Genomic DNA, 17,642 nt, shown 5'->3' with positions numbered 1-17,642 from the left:
CAGAATATATATAGATGAATAAACTATCTTTGTGTAATGGACAAATACACAGTGCTCATGACTTTATGCCAAAATCCTGAGGCTTTAGGTGAAGAGTCCATTAACACATCTCTTTCATGCAGGCACACACATATTCTCTCTCTCTCTCTCTCTCTCTCTCTCTCTCTCCCCTGTAGGTTCCCTCCATCACCACCAGGGGCTTTCCACTCCGCGCCGTGCCGAGTACGCGGCTCCGGTTGGCCGTCCCCTCTCCCTCATGCGCTCCTCTCCTCTCCTCGGAGCCTCCAGACGCGCAGCGCGGTGGCAGACGAGGCGCACGGAGCGTCCGTCCCTGTGATTTCCATCACACCGAGGATCCTATACATTTCATTCCGGGGGAGAAGCGGCAACTTGGGCACGCGTCCCCGCATCCCCCTCAGCAACTTGTCACGCCTGAGGCATCGGTTTCCCTCGCAGGATAAGAAAGGTAAGACTTCGGAGGGGCTGTTTTAATGAAAGGAGAAAGTTGCACCGTGCAGCGGCGTGGCCTCAGAGCGTGCAACTCCACCGGACGTGCACACTGCCCGGCGACACGGCACCGTGGGACTTCAGTGGGTAGTGCATTAGAGGGAAATTGCATGAATGCACACACGGAGGTTTTTTTTTTTTGGTGCGCTAGTATTGTGCGTGCGTGTACGTGCATGAGGAGACGGAATGGTTCTGCTTGTACCGAACCCTCCTCAGCCTCACTTCATGGCACCACCACCGAACTTGTTGCCACTTGTCACACAATTAACTGCAGCGTGGTGGATGATACGCGTTGTGCTGGAGACGTTAAACCGTTTAGTTGCAGGACACAGTGAAGTATCACACTGGTCTCACACACACACGCGCACGCACACACACACACACACACACACACACACACACACACACTGTGGCTGCACGTTTATACATGTATATCATTTTTTTTACTGTTGCAACATTTCCATCAGCTCTCCTCTGTATGATTGTGCAGCACGCGTGCGCACGCATGTCTTTGCACATTTAAAGCATTTTCATGTGATCAAGAGTAGCAACGCGTGTAAACGTGTGTGTATAAACATGTGTAATAGCAGCAGCAGCAGCGCCTACTTTCCTAAATGGAATTACACGGGTGTAAAGTGATTGAAGGCATCTCCTGCACTGTGGGATGCGTCTGCGAGCACTGCGGCCACTTGATGCGCCAGCAGGATGCATTTTGGAAGTTGGACGTGTGCCACTGTGCTCTGAAGCTGCTGAATGACTGAATGCAGACTTAAGAGCACGCTGCCGTCCGAACTGTTTTTATATCTGGGAACAATACCACATTGGATTCCGTGTGTATCCGGATTAGTGATGATAATCCCTTGACAGATTCAGTAGTTGTAGATTAAAAAAAAAAACCCCGTTAAAAGTGTCATTACAGAGAATATGTGGTGCAAATAGCCGTCGTGTCTTTTTTTTAATTATGTCGATCTCTGCTCAGAACGTGTTCACATTAACACAGATTACTGTAGGTTTTAGTCACATGTATTTAATATTCTTATCCTTTTTTTAATCTGATGGATATTCACAGACCAAATTAGCATCCACAGATATTTCGAGTCTGTTTGTTTTAACACATTTTTGCTGGACGAGATCCAAATTATGTGCATTTCTCAGCAGTTTCTGTTTCTTTGCCGGCTGCTTCTCCCTCACAACCCTTTTCATTGTGCTCTGTTGCCCACGATTTCTCTCAACTACCCAAATCATTTGTCGATGTGACATTTAGATTTACTCAAATACCATCTGGCATTTGTGCGGCTCATGAAACCGCCATTGATGAGACAGACGAATAGTGGCTCCTGGTCTTATTATAGAAGAAGCTCCATCGGGCTGTGTTTTTATTTTCCCGTATATAACCTCGTAGACACATGCACTGTCACACGTACATCGCAACTACGAGATTTATCAAATTCTTTCCATTCCAACGCAATATTTGTTTTGTTGGGCGGCAGACCCTTCATCTCTGTGGAATCCAGATGAAATACAACCTATTCGCAACAGGACGACTTGTGTGTGTGTCTGTGTGTGTGGTTGTGTGTGTGCAGGCTTCATATTACCAGAATATGATTTGTGACCGGGAGGTTACAGTACACTTTAAGCTTGGATATTACTGAGTGACCTTGGCTGAGGTTAGAAATGCTCAAGTTTACTCCTGTAGGATGTTTGATCTTGTTGATCGTGCGTATTGACGTGTCCGTGCACGTGTGTGAGTATATGATAGCTGTGTGTGTGTGTGTGTGTGTGTGTGTGCGTGTAGCTGAGACTGCTGGCATGCCTCAGTTTACGATTCATCCTGAGCTAATTGGTGTTTGCGAAAGTGAGAGAAATGCCTCTTGTCCCAATAGCCAATCAATGACTTTAATTTTCCAATTAGATGCCGATCTGAACAGGAATCGGTCAAAGAGGCAGGACCTCTGGTGAGGGCCGTGACCTTTAATGACCCTGGGTTGGGAAAATTGATTTTGCAGGATGAAAATTGGTCGGTGTAGACATCAGCAAAAACTTGAGGCAAATGGAGGGCAGAATTAATTTGAAGTCTCCCCAAGAATTAACTGTTCTTCTCTTTATTTGTATGCTTATAAACACTGCAATACATGTAATAATGATTTTCAAAAAGCAAGTCATGTTTTTTTTGCGGTAACAAGTATTCAGTCGTTATTTAAACATAAATCATGATGTGATCAGGATCTATGCCGTGCTACAATTTGACCACATCCAGTCACATGTCTGCACCATCGTCCAGAGGCTCTAAATGTCTGTGGTTTTATTCATGTCAAATTACTTCTCTATTTACCAAACCCATCTTTTGTCTGCTTTCCTACCATCGCACTTTATTATGTTACAAGGCTTTATAGCCATGTTATAAGATCAGCTGATTGACACATTTGCAGTGATACACATGCTCCATGTGCACATATATCTGCAAGTGATATCGAGAATATGAAACTTTTTTCTCTCTGCAAGGAGGAACAAAAAGTGAGTGGGAATACATTTCCCACCTTACTGTCCATTACAGACATGTTTCTGCTTTGTGTCCTGGACTGCTCATTTATTCAGCTGGTGGTCCAACCAGCGTGTACATTACAAGGGCCATGTAGCAGTAACCCAGATGGCAGAATGGGCTGATTGTGATTTATGTACCAAAAGTGAATGCATTACTGTGGGCTTCTGGAGTCAGTGCCAATTCGCAGGCAGGCATTTTCACACGTTTTTCAACAAACATACACAAACACACACAGACACACACACAGCCACACAAACCACGGATGCACGGATAAATAATTGTAGCTGCATATACAATTTTAATACAGATGAATTTACATACATTTGATTTAACGTACATTTAAAGACAGTAAATAATGAGCATGATTTCATCTATAAGGTTAATTGTTGTTTAATGTATTCAAAGGTTCATTGTGTAATATTTAGGTGAAAGGGATCTATTGGCAGAAATTGAACATACAATAATCCTAGTGATGTTTTTACTAGTGTGTTTCATCTACATTGTACGAGTTGTTGTTTTCTTTACCCTAGAATGGGCCCTTTATATTTAAATAGTTTATATTTACATCCGAGCAGTTCCACTCTACAGGGGCCGCCATGTTTAGTACAGTAGCCAAGACTAAACACTGCTACATGCAACTTCACCTGTAGATGCCACTAAATTCTACACACTGAACCTTTAAGAGCCGTTTAGACTCATTAATCGTATTCTTCAATAATCAAATCATAATTTAAATGCCTGTGAAATGTTTGGCACTAGTGGGTGACTTCCATGACATGTTTTATTGTACAAAACATGTAAATAACACAAGGTTGTGTGGTTATATGTCAGTTAAATCTCTGTATACAACCCTATTTTTCAAAATCAGAATCAGGGTTTATTGCCAAGTAGGTTTACAAGAAATTTGCCAAGCTGTGTTATGTGCAAAATATGAATAAAATAAAGATATTATTTCTATCTTCTGGATCAAAGTACTGCCAAACCCCACTGGTTTTTTGAGACCTCACCTGCCCCACCTCTCAGCTTGCTGGTTTACAGCTGGGGTATCAAGTGATTAATTGATATAATCTAATTAATATCATGCTTTCTGATTAATTTATCTAAATTAATCACATATTTTACATGTAAGTTCTGTGGTGCTGCAATTCCAGCGGTGCATCTGTCCCTGCAGGGTTTAAGCTTCATGGTTTCCGTTCAGTTTCAGCCGTGAAACTGTGTGAGATGTTCCTGCTGGAAATATTAGGTTTTTGTCTGAGGCTGGAACAAAAAGATCAATTTTCTTAAATGAATGAAAAGTTTGCCAAACCAGAACACTTGAAGCAGGTAGATGACGCACTATGAAGAATCGTTTCAATCCCTTTAGGGTTCAGGGGGCATCGCAGAGTGTGATTAATCTGTGTTTACCTTTTTTGACACATTATTTACTGTGATTAATTAATCAAACTTAATGTGTTATTTTGACAACCCTGTTCACAACATGCAGGCATTAGTGCGGGGAGGGAGGTCGTCGTCTGCACTAGATGACCGACGTTGCGCATTAATACAAAATGATAGTTTAAGTAATGAGTATTAGCAGTTTTTAATCATTTAACAGACAGATCATGCACATCCACAGTACAAAGAGTCAAAGTTTTATCCTTTGATCCGTCTCTGCTTTTTGCCCTTTGTCTTTCTTTTTGACTCAAACACACACACACGTTTGTACTTCTGTCTTAGTGAGGACACTCATTGGCATAATGCCTAACCCTAACCCTAACCCTAACCCTAACCCAAACCCAAACCTATTTCTAAACCTGGAATCAAGTCTTAACCCCCAAACAGTCCATTAAAGGTGGGTCAGAAAGTTAGGACCGGCCAAAAATGTCCTCACTTTGCCCGGGTGTCCTCACTCTGTAGGTTGTATAAATGGTCCTCACAAAGACATCTGCACAAAAGCACACGCACACACACACACACACACACACACACACACACACACACACACACACACACACACACACACACACACACCTCCTGAAAGATCGTTTAGATGAAGCAGTCCTCCGTTGTGAGACATTGATTACCGTTTACCAAGCTGGAGCATAAACGTAGTGTTAACGGAGAGATGGCTTGGATAGACAGAGGGAGAGAGAGAGAGAGCGATGGAGAGAGAGAGAGAGAGAGGCTGACAGATGGCAGTAGTGTGGCAATAAAGATGACAGATACAGGGGTAAACCAGAGGATCTTTATGGCCGACAGAGGGGAGCGATTAGGCCAACTAACTGATCTGGACCCGTGGTTAGGTGCCTGGTTCATTCTCAGCAAACTTGGTACACACACATACACACACACACACACACACACACACACACACACACACACACACACACACACACGCACGCTCTCACTCTCTCACACATTTTCACAGTCACACTCCTCACTGCTCACTCCTGCTGTCTTGTCGCCGGTCAGGGACGGTCAGCCCTTAGTCACTTCATTACCCCCTCTGGGCAGGGACTGCATCAAGCACTCCTAAGCTCTGTGATGGAGTCGCCAGGTGGGAGGAGACAGAAGAGCTCAGGGCTGTGGACAGACTCCACGGTTGATTTTCCAGACCTGTTTGCACCTGATTTCAAGGAGAGGGTTGCAGGCAACACTTTGATCAAACAATTTTCAAACAGTGTGGCTTTTTCTGAGGAGACTCTGCTGGTTCTTTCTAATGCTTTTTCTTGTGATGAAACAGGCTACGAATACAGAGCTCTTTTTGCCATTGTTGCAGCTGTGTCGGAGATTAAACGGCTGAGAGGCTGAGTTGGAAGGTAGCGACCACTTGTCCTAGGAGACGCAGTTTACAGTGTCATCATCACGGTCGTCGGTTATCAACAGTAATTCAAGTTATAAAGACGAGTTTTTGTGAAATAGCACCGTGATTTATAACATCAGGTCTTTGTGCTAGATTTTAAGCTATAGCCTGCTGAAAGACTCTTACCTTAGCCTATTTTAGCGACACAAGTTGTGGTTTACAAAGAGTTATAGAACCATAGACTGTATATAAAGATGGAAAAAGAGTCTCCACTTCCTCCCACTACCCAGAAATGAAGCCAAAACCTCCTGGATAAGAAGCCTGCTATCTTGCGCAAATATTATTGAAACAAAATTTTCAACAACAAAAAGACCACCTGAACATTATGATACGAACTATGTATAAAAAATGTACTGGACATGTAGTTTGACGTTTTAGTTTGGCCCATGTCCCATCCTTTAACATGGAGCAGGTGGGGCTTTGACCTGGAGTAGTTAGCTAGGCGAGCTGTTTTACTCTTCTTCTTTAAACTAAGCTAATAACAAGCTGCTCCAGCTCATTTTAATTCACTAATTTAAATGTAATATATATACAAAAAACATAAAACAACTACATGGATTTGTAGTCATTTTACTCTGTGTCAAAAAACAACAGTGTAAAGAAGCATAATAAGAGTCATGTCATTGGTCCATGATGTTTTGGTTGGACAGTTCATTCATGCCGACACTACAAATGCCCACCATATTCTTTTTTGCTCGTCTGCTGCATCACATCAGTGCTTTGATGATTATATATTTACATTTGAAAGCCGCTCAAAGGTTTTTCCTATTTTTTCCACCAAATATCTGCGTCACACAGATAGATTCCAATTTTCTAAATGTTTTAGGCACCATGATGCTGCAATTCCCAGTGCAACAAAAACAACAAAGTACCAATAGCAAGAGGAGAACATGGACAATAACAAGCTGCAGACAGCTGTTGAGTTCATCTGTCCTTGTGATGCAGTGGAACTGGTTGATGTGTAATCAGCCATGCCATTTGAAGCCAAATGAGTGATATCGAATGGAGAGTTCAAACAAAATCTGAATTCATGCCTTCAAATGTACAGTAAGTGAAAAAATCAAAGGACAGTCAGTGATCTGGAGGAGAGGCCTTTCAGCAGACTAATGTAATTGCCGACATATGGAAGTAAATTTTAAAGGGTGAAATTGAAATAAAAAAAAGAAATGATATCTAGGTTGACAGCATACGAACATAACAAATTGTTTTTAGTCTGGACATTCGGGATCTTGACAACATCAAAGGCATTGTGATTTTAGTTGCCTTCACTCTTACGATGGTAACATATAAATGAACAGGCAGTATATTAGGTGGTTTTTTTTGGTATTGTTTAATGATACTCTGATCATCGTTGATAGGTGAAGAAGCATACTTCATGCTCAGTTCTCCTAGTGTGCTGTTTTCTGTTTGTTCCTCTGTCTTTTCTACATAATGTGCATGATTTCCTGGAGGCATCTCTGCCGATGGGACCCAGGTAGTCAGTCTGCCTTCTGTAGCTAGTCAGCTGGTCTTGGTTTGTGCCTCCTGCACTGGAGTGGGAAGAACAACTGACTTGTAAACAGGCAGTTCTTCACCTGGATGTCACGGTTCACAAAGATTCTTCCTCGGAGTTTGGCGTAGCCCCACTGGCAGAGCTTATGCGGTGGTGTATTTCTGCATCAGTGTCGGCTTTTGGAGGGATGAAGGCTGCCAAGGTAGGGAAAGTCATCCACATTTTTGAAGCTGAAATATTTGATGTGCGCCGAGACACACAAACACAGTGAATCACAGCACACATACTTTACATGCTCACGCACACATGGACACACACACACACACACACACACACACACACACACACACACACACACACACTTGTGCACTGATACAAAGGGATTTTTTTTTCCTGTACGCGAGGAGATTGAAATGAACAAAGGATTAGAGGTGATGGGAAAAATAATAAGTTATTATCATATTGTTTTGTTTGCTCTTCTCAGATTTATGCATGCGACCCAGTGTGAGAGGAGGCTTTGGGGTCATTTTAATAAGTAAACACTCTACATTCAGTAGTAGTTAATTTTATTCTCCGCTCGGCGAGTGACTGTAATGCCAGTAAATATGAGTTTCATTCTGTTTGACAGGGGAAGCTCGTGTTTTTTCAGCTCTTGTCTCATCTCCGATTATCTACTGGCAGTATAAGGTGACATTTTTCCAGGCTGAAGATGCTCATTGACAACGAGTGTCCCTGAAATGAGATTTATGATGTGCTGTCAGCTTCAAAGACTCGCAGAGTGATTCAGGTACCGCCATGAAAGAAAGAGAAAATCTCTCTATCATTTAGTTTGCCTGGAAACTAGACCATGAAATGCTGGATTATTAAAAACAAGCCTCTCGAATGTCTTAATCTTTTTCTGTAAGTCAAAAAAACGAAATAATTGTCAGGAGATAAAGTGGCCAGATATTTTACCTTTGTGGTGAAAAATAGACTAGTTCGTAGTTTAACAAATGAATGTGAGTAAATTAAGCATTTTCTGTAGATTTAAAGCCGTGTTTGAATATATAATGCGTCACAAAAGAGCATCACTGTGGCTCAGTAGTTACAACTGGTGCTTAGAGCAACAGGGATCCGCACTCATTGGTTTCCTGCAGCTGTCCCAGTTCCCTGCTACAGTTCCCATTCACGCATGTTATAGGTGGACTGGAGACTGCAGATCGTCCTTAAATGTGAATGTGAGAGCAAGTGAGCGTCTATCTGTGTGAGTCCATCTGTGAACTGGCAACTTGTCAAGCGCATTTTCCTTCCTGCCTTCTGCACAATCTACGCTGGGACAGGTTCCAGCACCGTGTGACCCAGAGCAGGATTAAGTGAATAAGACAACGGATGCATGACGAGACATCAATAAACAATTTGTGCATTGGTCAGAATTACCATCCAAAGCTTTTCATTTGATGTCCAGTGAAAACAATCCAGCATCAGACAGTTGGGTCCTGCAAAAGGCAAATACAGGCTTTGGCTACTTTTCTTTGTCCTGGTCTTGGTCTGTCTCTCTTGCTCTTGCTCTTGCTCTTGCTCTTGCTCTTGCTCTCGCTCATTCTCTTCTCCTCTCTTCTCTTCTCTTCTCTTCTCTTCTCTTCTCTTCTCTTCTCTTCTCTTCTCTTCTCTCTCTGGCCAGATTTTTATCCTGTGGCCGTTGAATCGCTCTATGCAAAATCAAAACTTTTAAAGTAATTAAAAATCCGAACCTGAATATGAGTTTATTATGGTTCCTTTCAGTGTTATAGGGAGTATTATATAGTGTCAGATACAGTAGAATATTTATTTCCCCCAAGCAACGTTTCTTGTTTCACGGACTGCAGTCGAACATCTTGTCTCCTTTCTGCTTTGCAGCTTTTAGGTCATCAGTAGCACTGGCAACAAATAAGCATTTGCATGGAGTTGAAGTCTAACTCCTTCTCTGTTGTAATCTATAGCATTTGCCCTGCATCTGAACTGACAGGGAACAGCAGGTGTGTGGGTAAATGGCAGCTTGGAGAAACGTGTCTCCAGCCTGCATGGATATCACTTCCTCCAGACAAAGTAATAACTCTTATTACCGCCCTTTTAGGGACTCCTTGGGCCTGGGACGAAGTTGTTTCCCAATGTGATGCTGTTGGCACCTTGCAGGGGAAAAATGGAAAAATATATGCTTTAATAATTGTGGTTAAAGTGATATTGAGCTGTTGCAGAAAATGTATATAAAGTATATTGTGATACAAAAAATGACAAGTTTGATTGTGCAGTGGAATTTTCCTCTGTGGGGAATGGCTGGATGATAGTTTAGATGAGTGCATTGGTACGATGTTCTTAATAAAATCCTGCTTGATGCTCTTTCCTCTTACTGCCACCCACCAGCACACAAACAAACACCAAAAAGGATCCAAATTCTTAAGTTTTTATGTGTTTGCTGAATTATGTATTGAGAACACACTCTCGGGGATAGATGTACAGTCTTACTAATGGTATTAGCTTTTGCTGGGTAAAGCATGTTTACACACGCTCAGAAAAGAGAAACGCAAACACGTACACACACACAGAGACTCAGACACACACTCACACACACACATAGATAAGTGCCTGAGCGTGCACACAGATACACTCTGAGACATCATACACATTCAGAGTAATACAACTTGCCTCCATACTGAAAGATTCAAAAGTTTCTTCCCTTGTGAAAACATTTCGTACTTGGGTGAAAAAATGTGAAGCTCAAACATGCACTGGCCGGCTAGTTTCAACTCGAAACTTACTTTGCTTCAAACAAATACTATTTACTGCCTTTTAAAAGGCATAAACATGCAAATAAATCTCAAAGGTCATCAATATAATGCCTTTGAATAATTATTTATTGATCTCTTTAGTCTGCTGCTACCCCTCCGGCTTCTCTCTGATGATAGCAACATTCAGTGAGATCAGCCTGGTTGAGTGATCACCCAGCATCACAGATTACGGTCAGGCATCCATCTATTGACCTGTCTGTCCCGGACAACTGAGCCTTCAGCGCGACAACCCAGACAAATTGCTCCTAATGCTATAGCTCATTTTTCTTTTCAATAGGAAAAAAACATAATCTCCTCAATAACCTCATAATGGAACATAATTTTACAGTAAGCCCCAGACATGGACCCACGAGGGCATAATAATCTGTATTGTTAGGAAGTCATGAAACTTTAAAATAATCCTCATGGCTCCCTTGGAAGCAGACAATAAGAAACTTGCATAAGACTCAAGCATCACTTATTCAGCGGTATCTCAGTGGTCTAAGTGTGCTGTGAATGTCTGGTGTCCAGAGGGACTCTTAAAATCAGAATAACACGGGCTGGCTGAAATGTCACCCAAATTAAATTGAATTGAATTAATGGAAAATGATGCATGATATGGAACATTCTGCATTTGGGTCAGGTTTTGGGCATTAAGCCTCTTTTATTGATGGGACAGTGAGTGGGGGAGACATGCAGCAAAGTGCCAGGTCGGGGGAACGAACCCGCGGCAGCTCCAGGACGTCTCAAGCCTCCGTACACGGGGGACCGTCGAGGAAAAATATTCACAAACAGCATTTGAAATGTTTGATTTTTTTTTCTTCTTAGGATCATACTCTGATCAACCACATGTTTTAATTCTGTGGCTGATCAGTGTGAGATGACCTTTTCCTTGTCTCCTGCCTGTCTTTGAGTTCGTTCTCTAAATCACTCTCCATCTCATCTCAGAGTTGCTTTGTAAATGTTCTGCTGTGGTGCCTCTCTCCCCTCTTTGTTTCTCTCTGCTCTTTCCAGTGACTCACATGTTAGAACATCAGGATGAGTTTCATTAAGCCTTTTTCTTTTCTGTGTGGCGTTTGCATATTCTCTCCATGTGAATGCACTAATGCATCCTGGGTTTCGCTCCAGCACCACAAACCCTGGACAGTGTAACCTCTTTAGAAAATGGATGGACACAGGATGCCTCTGCTGCTTTCTCTCCGTTCTTTTGGTCTCCTGCAACAACATGCAACACTTCCAGCTCTGCTGAGCCCGGACCATCATTTGTCTGCTTAATGACCACTGAGGTGCCATGTTGAGTCACAGTGATGACATATTAACGTTTATTCCACTGTCCAATTTAAACCCTGGCGAGAGCGTGTGGCCCATCATTTTTTCTTCCATTCAACCACTGCAGGTCACCTCCTATTTCTTACTTTCCATACTAAAAAAACGTTGAAAGTCAGACCTGCTTTATATGTTTACATGCTCTCAAGAAAAAAAAATCTCTGCACACACGGCAATTTAATGCCAATATCATTATTTCAAAATTATCATTGGTCTAGAACTGTAACTATAGCAACCAGTTCAGAATCTGAGTAACTGTATTAGTGCTTATAAAAAAAAATATATATATATGTGGAAACCAAGCCAAATCTGTGTCTGAGGAAGGTTTGGATTTGGCCAGATTCTGTATTTCTACCATTATTCAGGGTGCAACCACACATATTGGTCAAATGGTACCATCATCTATCATTTTACAGACACTGACATATTGTGTCAGTGCCACAACTATATGCAAGCCCAATCAATAGGTTCAAAAGATAATGTGCCCTGCTCTAATTAGTTTGCTAAATTTTCTTTTTTTAAACTTTTTATTTATGTTCGGACCACTTATCAAATTATGACGATGTCTACTGTCTACAGTTAAAAACATCTGCGAGCAAACTGCCAAATCCGTCCCGTCTTCTTGTAGGAGGAGATGCTGCAGTAGCTACAGCTGCTGTGTCATTCTGCCACATGTTGTGTTTATCACCTACCACACTGAGGACGTAAATAAAATGAACGTCTATTCACTTCATCATGTCACCTCGGAGGAAATTCCACAAATTGCAAACATTCAAAAACTTAATTATGTCATGTGAACACAGTTCATGCCATTATTGCTTATCTGGTGTCACCGGTGTTTCTTTTTTCTGTCTGATATTTATCGGGAAGTAAGACGGCACAAAATAAACCAGCAATAACCCAGTAAATTAATGTATCAATTAAACCAACCTTTTTTTTGGGGGTTCATTGAAAAAATAAAGGAAGAGGAGAGGGTTCACTTGAGAAAAATGGAGCATGTGTGTTTTTGTGTGGGTTTGTTAAACTGTTTAATATATTCTTAATCTCCCCCATTAATGCTCGTTTTACGACTTCCTGCTGTATTCAGAAACTATGCAAAGCAGCCAATTTTCAATGGAAGAACATTTCAATTCCTAGTGTAGCTACAACACTGGAGGAGCTAAATCCATTCCCACCAGAGCAGCCAGTTCTGCCTCATCTAAAGTTTCTATTTTTTACAAACCTGCAAATAATAATAATAGAATAATATAAGAAGAATATTGAAATATTATCATGATAAAGGGTAAATTGTGTGTTTTGTCATCATAATGAGAGGTGATGTGATCGCAGGTTTACTGCTCTGTGTAGCTGTGCAACTTTAAACCGGTTGAAAAAATAATAATAATGAAAAATCTCGAAGACGATGTGAGCGTCAAGGTCACAGTCACCCAAACTGTGTAACAGCACTTTGATTCGTCGAAGCTATAAAAACAAACAGGTGTTATAGACCAAAAAAAAAAACAACCAATATCAGTATCAGATTGGATCATGTACTGCATGACAGCCTCAAGGGTATGTCCTTTCCCAGATTTGCAATTCTGCAAAACCCCCTTAAATCTCTCAGGGGCTCAGCCAACAAAGTTTGTAAGGTTACAAAGCAGATCTGCCAAGATGGTGCGGGAAAGTTCCCCCTCTCCAGTGGGCCGAGGCTCTTTTCACACAGAAATGTTGACTAGACTCTAAAACATAGATAAGTTGGGCTTTTAGATGAAGATTCACTGGAGTCGGATTTTGAAACATCTTTGAACAGCCGCCGCGGTTGTGTCATTTTGAGCAGGGATGTATTCCCTCTTAACACAGCCTCAGTAGTCTTTAGTGCTCCATATGCAGCGCTCGGCATCTCACTCTGTTTATATATAAGGTGATTTGGAGACACCAGATACATTAAAGCCTACAGCGTAATAATAATAATAATAATAATAATAATAATAATAATAATAATAATAATGGTGATAATCATAATAAGGATATGATATAATGATGATAATACTTATAATAATAATGACGACAATAATAATAAAGCATAAAAATAATAATAATAATGTGTGTATTGGCCTCTTGAACTGAATGGTGGTCCTGTTCCAGTTCAGTCGAGTATCAGACACACTCCTACCACCGCGGTGCTTGGAAAACCTGGCAGTTAAATCTTAATTGCGGAGCAGAAGTACAATCTGCAGTCGTGTGCACAGTGCGTGCATCTGTATTGCAACATGAGTGCTCATTTAACAGAAGTTTGGGAGGCCGGGCTCTCGTCTGAGTTAGCAAGTACATATGCCTCTGACAGCACCAGTGATTATGACTGCACCAGCTTAATTCACTGAACACCCAACGAGAAATTACAAGCTTCACCGGGTTATGTAGTGCAAGTGTCTGTGTGTGTGTTTTATGTATTGTTTACACATTGCTGAATTTGCGCTACTCACATCATCTGTCTCGGAGAATTTATGATATGAAAATGTCACATCTGTTTTTAATGGTGCACAGCTGCATGCTCACATATCAGTAATCCGGGGACACGCTGGGATTTGTACTGATAATACATATCTTTGCAAAGATTAAAACCGCTACGTGTGCATGTGGCGGTGTGTGTTGTGTGTGTATCCACGTGCGCACACTGGAGTTACTACAGTCCTGAGCCTGTGCCTCCTCTTTGTTTCTGCGGCATAATGGGCTTTGTAAGATAAAACCCAAGAGACATAACAATACTTCTGAGCTCGGGGATTGCGAAGCCGTCCCAGTTCGCAGCGTCGCTTTGGCTCCGAGCTTCAGCTATGATTGGAAAAACCAGCGAAACCTGGATTTACCGGCAAATGATATTAATCGGCGCTGTGGTCCTCTTCACTTCATCATCTCCTCTTCTTTCAATCACTTTGCTCTCAGTTTCTAAGCTTTTTACTCTGCACCTCACAATTCGCTCCTGCAATGACACTCAATGTCAAAATAGGTTCGTCCTCCGAAATACTTTTTCTTTATCGCATCAGAAAAAGGCACTGGAACAGAATTCACCTGTGCACAAAAACTCAAAGTAAAACTCAACCTTTGGAGGCTTCTGAGCAAATGCAAAAAAAAAATAAAAATAACATTGCAGTAAGTCAACATAAAATCCACTCTACAAATTGGAATGCACAAAAAATATTGGCATCCACAAATTTCACACATCATTGTTGTAAAGGTAAAGTATATAAATACTTATGTTGCCAGCAAATATCCACATATTAACAAAGAAATACAATTCTCCTGCTCAAGTCAAACTTTTTATTAACTGTGATACAAAAAAAGTAACTGTGGTTTTGTGGCTATTTGTTTTAGAATAATATTTACGTGAAAAATATATAAATAAATACAGCATCCTCATATTAAATATGCAGAGATAATGTTGCTGTGAACTGTTGATTTATTTTGTATGAAATTTTGTGAACCGGCTAAAATAACCAGCTAGTATTAGGCTTGTTAACGACATAAAATAAAATAATACTTAAATTAACAAAACTCAGTGCTTAGTTTGAGAGAAACTTCATCACAGACGGTCTGAAACTAAACACAAGTTTTTATTTATCAGCCTCAGCTCCTCATGTCAGGAAGCCTGTCGAGTAACCGGCCACCAGCTAGACAGCAGTTGGCTGCAGCCTTCAACCAGCTGTTAGCTCAGCTCAGTCAATCAAATCAAAGACAGCAGCCAGTGCCAACAGGAATAAGAGAGCAGTCGACCACTGCCCACGTTCTTCTCTAACCTAATGCTGTTGGTTTGAGTTGTGTCAAAATTACCTTGGTTATGTGGTTGATGAAACTGGCTGTTGGTGGTGGATCGTGATGGTGATGGCACCAGATCATGATTACAAGACTACTTGATAAACAATATGTCTCCTCACATATTCTACCATTACTGACAGTAACTCCGCCATTTCAAATGTCATTGCTGCTCCCTTCATCTTTATCAGCTATTTTCTTATGTATAAATACTTTAAACATTGACACAACTTTCCCTTACTCTCAAAACTGTTGCTTCTAATCAATGTTTTAAATATTGTAATTTAATAATAATCTAGATCTCACAGAGAGAGAACCCTCACATGTGGCTCTCTGAGGTGTCTACATCTCTTGTGTGTTGCTGTGTTTGAATTAAGCAATGCTAACTTTACATTACACAATAACATCACGTACAGTGGGCAAACAAATTGCTGCTGTTTCAGGAAAGAAAATCCCACTAACTTCACATGACTCTTTATACACCTATTCATTTTCTTATGAAAATACATATAAATACTTATCATTTATAACAAATATCACAGTGAAATCCACCTTGAACCTCTAGAAGTATAAATGATGATTTTGACAGTGGCGTGTATCAGGCTCCAGGGGTAATTGCTTTGATATGGGAGACGTTGCTCCCTAGAAGACGTGGGAATAGATAGCATAATTCTTTTTTTGTGAGGGATGCTCTGTTTATTAGAGATATATCAAGTGAGATGGGGTATTGTGCTGAACCTCTGCGGTACCTGTGTTTATTTATTGCCCGAGGTTGATGGCTGTAGAAGGCCTGTAATAGAACTGATAAAGCTGACAATTACGCCCGGAGCTCCTTTAGCCGGTATCGATAAGGACATTTGGCCCCTAAAGCATAAACTGTCTGGGCTTCATTTCTCACGACAGGTCATAGTTTTAGCGCCAGCCACAATCTCGCGGCAGCTAATTTTACACCTCGCAAGTCACTTTCTCAGTTTGTTTATCCAGCCAGTTGGGATACACTGTGGAGGCAGGGGCGGAAGGTGAGATTACAATCCAGCCCTCCAGTCCATTAGCTGCCGAGTTTGTGTTTACATCTTTGTGTGTCAAGTCTATCAGTAATTCAGCCGTATACAGACTGTCCAGCAATCTCCCTCTGAATCCACCATCCTACCGCGGCTCATTGTTCAGCACTGTCCCAGTTTTGAATAGAGTCACTTCTGTCAAGTTTACAACGACTGCCATCCAGAGAAAAAATAAAACAACTTTCATTCTGCTTGACCAATCTTGACCAGCTTTTCCAATTTAAACATAAATCCACCATTCGACAACTGAATGACTAAACAAACAGTCGAGGTGCTGGCTGCCATTTTCTTCTTGTCCGTCACAACCTCCCAGTTTACATGTGACGTTGATGTCGAAAGTGATATACTATCTATGAGGCGGTTATTAACAAACCACTGTGAATGGATGCTGCAACCCTGCTGATCTGTTTTCATTTCTTCTGTGTTTATAGGAGCAGAGATAACCCGCCGTCCCCTGATGAATCTCCTCACATGCTCCTAAGCTGCTGGAACATCTGATCATGATTCAGCCTAGCATTCGACTTTCCATCTGTAAGTACTGTAATTGAAAGCCGAAGAACGCATTAAGTTGTCATATGTGTTATAGCATGTGTGATTTGATGTCTTTCATGCTTTTGGCTCCTCTTCGACCGTGTGCGCGATATCACCAGCTATAAAATACTTATTATGGTTGGGAGATGTGAGTTGGGTCTCGCTGACATTTTGTCTACCAGGGCTCTCGGGCCTCCTAGGAACAACCCATGCTTTTTGTCTCAACACTCGAAACGTTGAATTAGAAATGATTCCCCCTCTTGAGTCAACCGAATACAAAATTGCATTGGCCACCTACTCTGACTTACATGGACTTCAAAGAGAGCGGATTTGTTTGAATGGTTCCCAAGCTGAAAACTCTCAAGTGAAGAGGCATCATTTTTGCCTATTATCCCCCGTGCTCTTCCATTGCACTGCTACTGGTGGGGATGGGATTTGACAGACAGGTTCCAGCAATATGAGTCTCTGCCCTCCTACCTGCATACTTATGAGGGATTATGTGGCATTGTGGGCTTTGTATAAAGTCTCAGTAATGGATTCTCGGCTCTGTCATGTGTTTGTGCCCGAGATTGTTTATACGTCTGCTTTAGAGGAATGACGAAAAAAACTAAACAACAAAACACTGTGCATGTGTGTGTTTGTGTGTGTGTCTGTGTGTGTTTGTGTGCACCTGGGTCTCTGTGTTGTCTGAGAGGTTTTGGTGTCCACAGTGACTGGGTTGTCATCGTGAATGAGAACTGTGCATGCACCTGTCACAGCCCTTTGAATATGC

The 17,642-nt window shown here is 41.5% G+C and overlaps 1 protein-coding gene across 1 annotated transcript in view; it reads left to right on the top strand.

The window, feature by feature from the left end:
• Positions 1–245: 245 nt before the first annotated feature.
• LOC118102254 (cadherin-22) overlaps positions 246–17,642 on the top strand; it is a 144,093-nt gene continuing 126,696 nt past the window's right edge. Inside the window, exons 1-2 of the mRNA XM_035148318.2 lie at positions 246–466; positions 16,771–16,870. The gene's annotated coding sequence lies outside the window, so the exon portion shown is untranslated. The remainder of the gene's footprint in view (positions 467–16,770; positions 16,871–17,642) is intronic.

Source organism: Hippoglossus stenolepis, chromosome 3, assembly GCF_022539355.2.
Source record: "Hippoglossus stenolepis isolate QCI-W04-F060 chromosome 3, HSTE1.2, whole genome shotgun sequence".
NCBI classification, from domain to species: domain Eukaryota; kingdom Metazoa; phylum Chordata; class Actinopteri; order Pleuronectiformes; family Pleuronectidae; genus Hippoglossus; species Hippoglossus stenolepis.
Note: the sequence above shows the minus strand (reverse complement) of the source record. Positions and strands in the feature narration are given on the sequence as shown.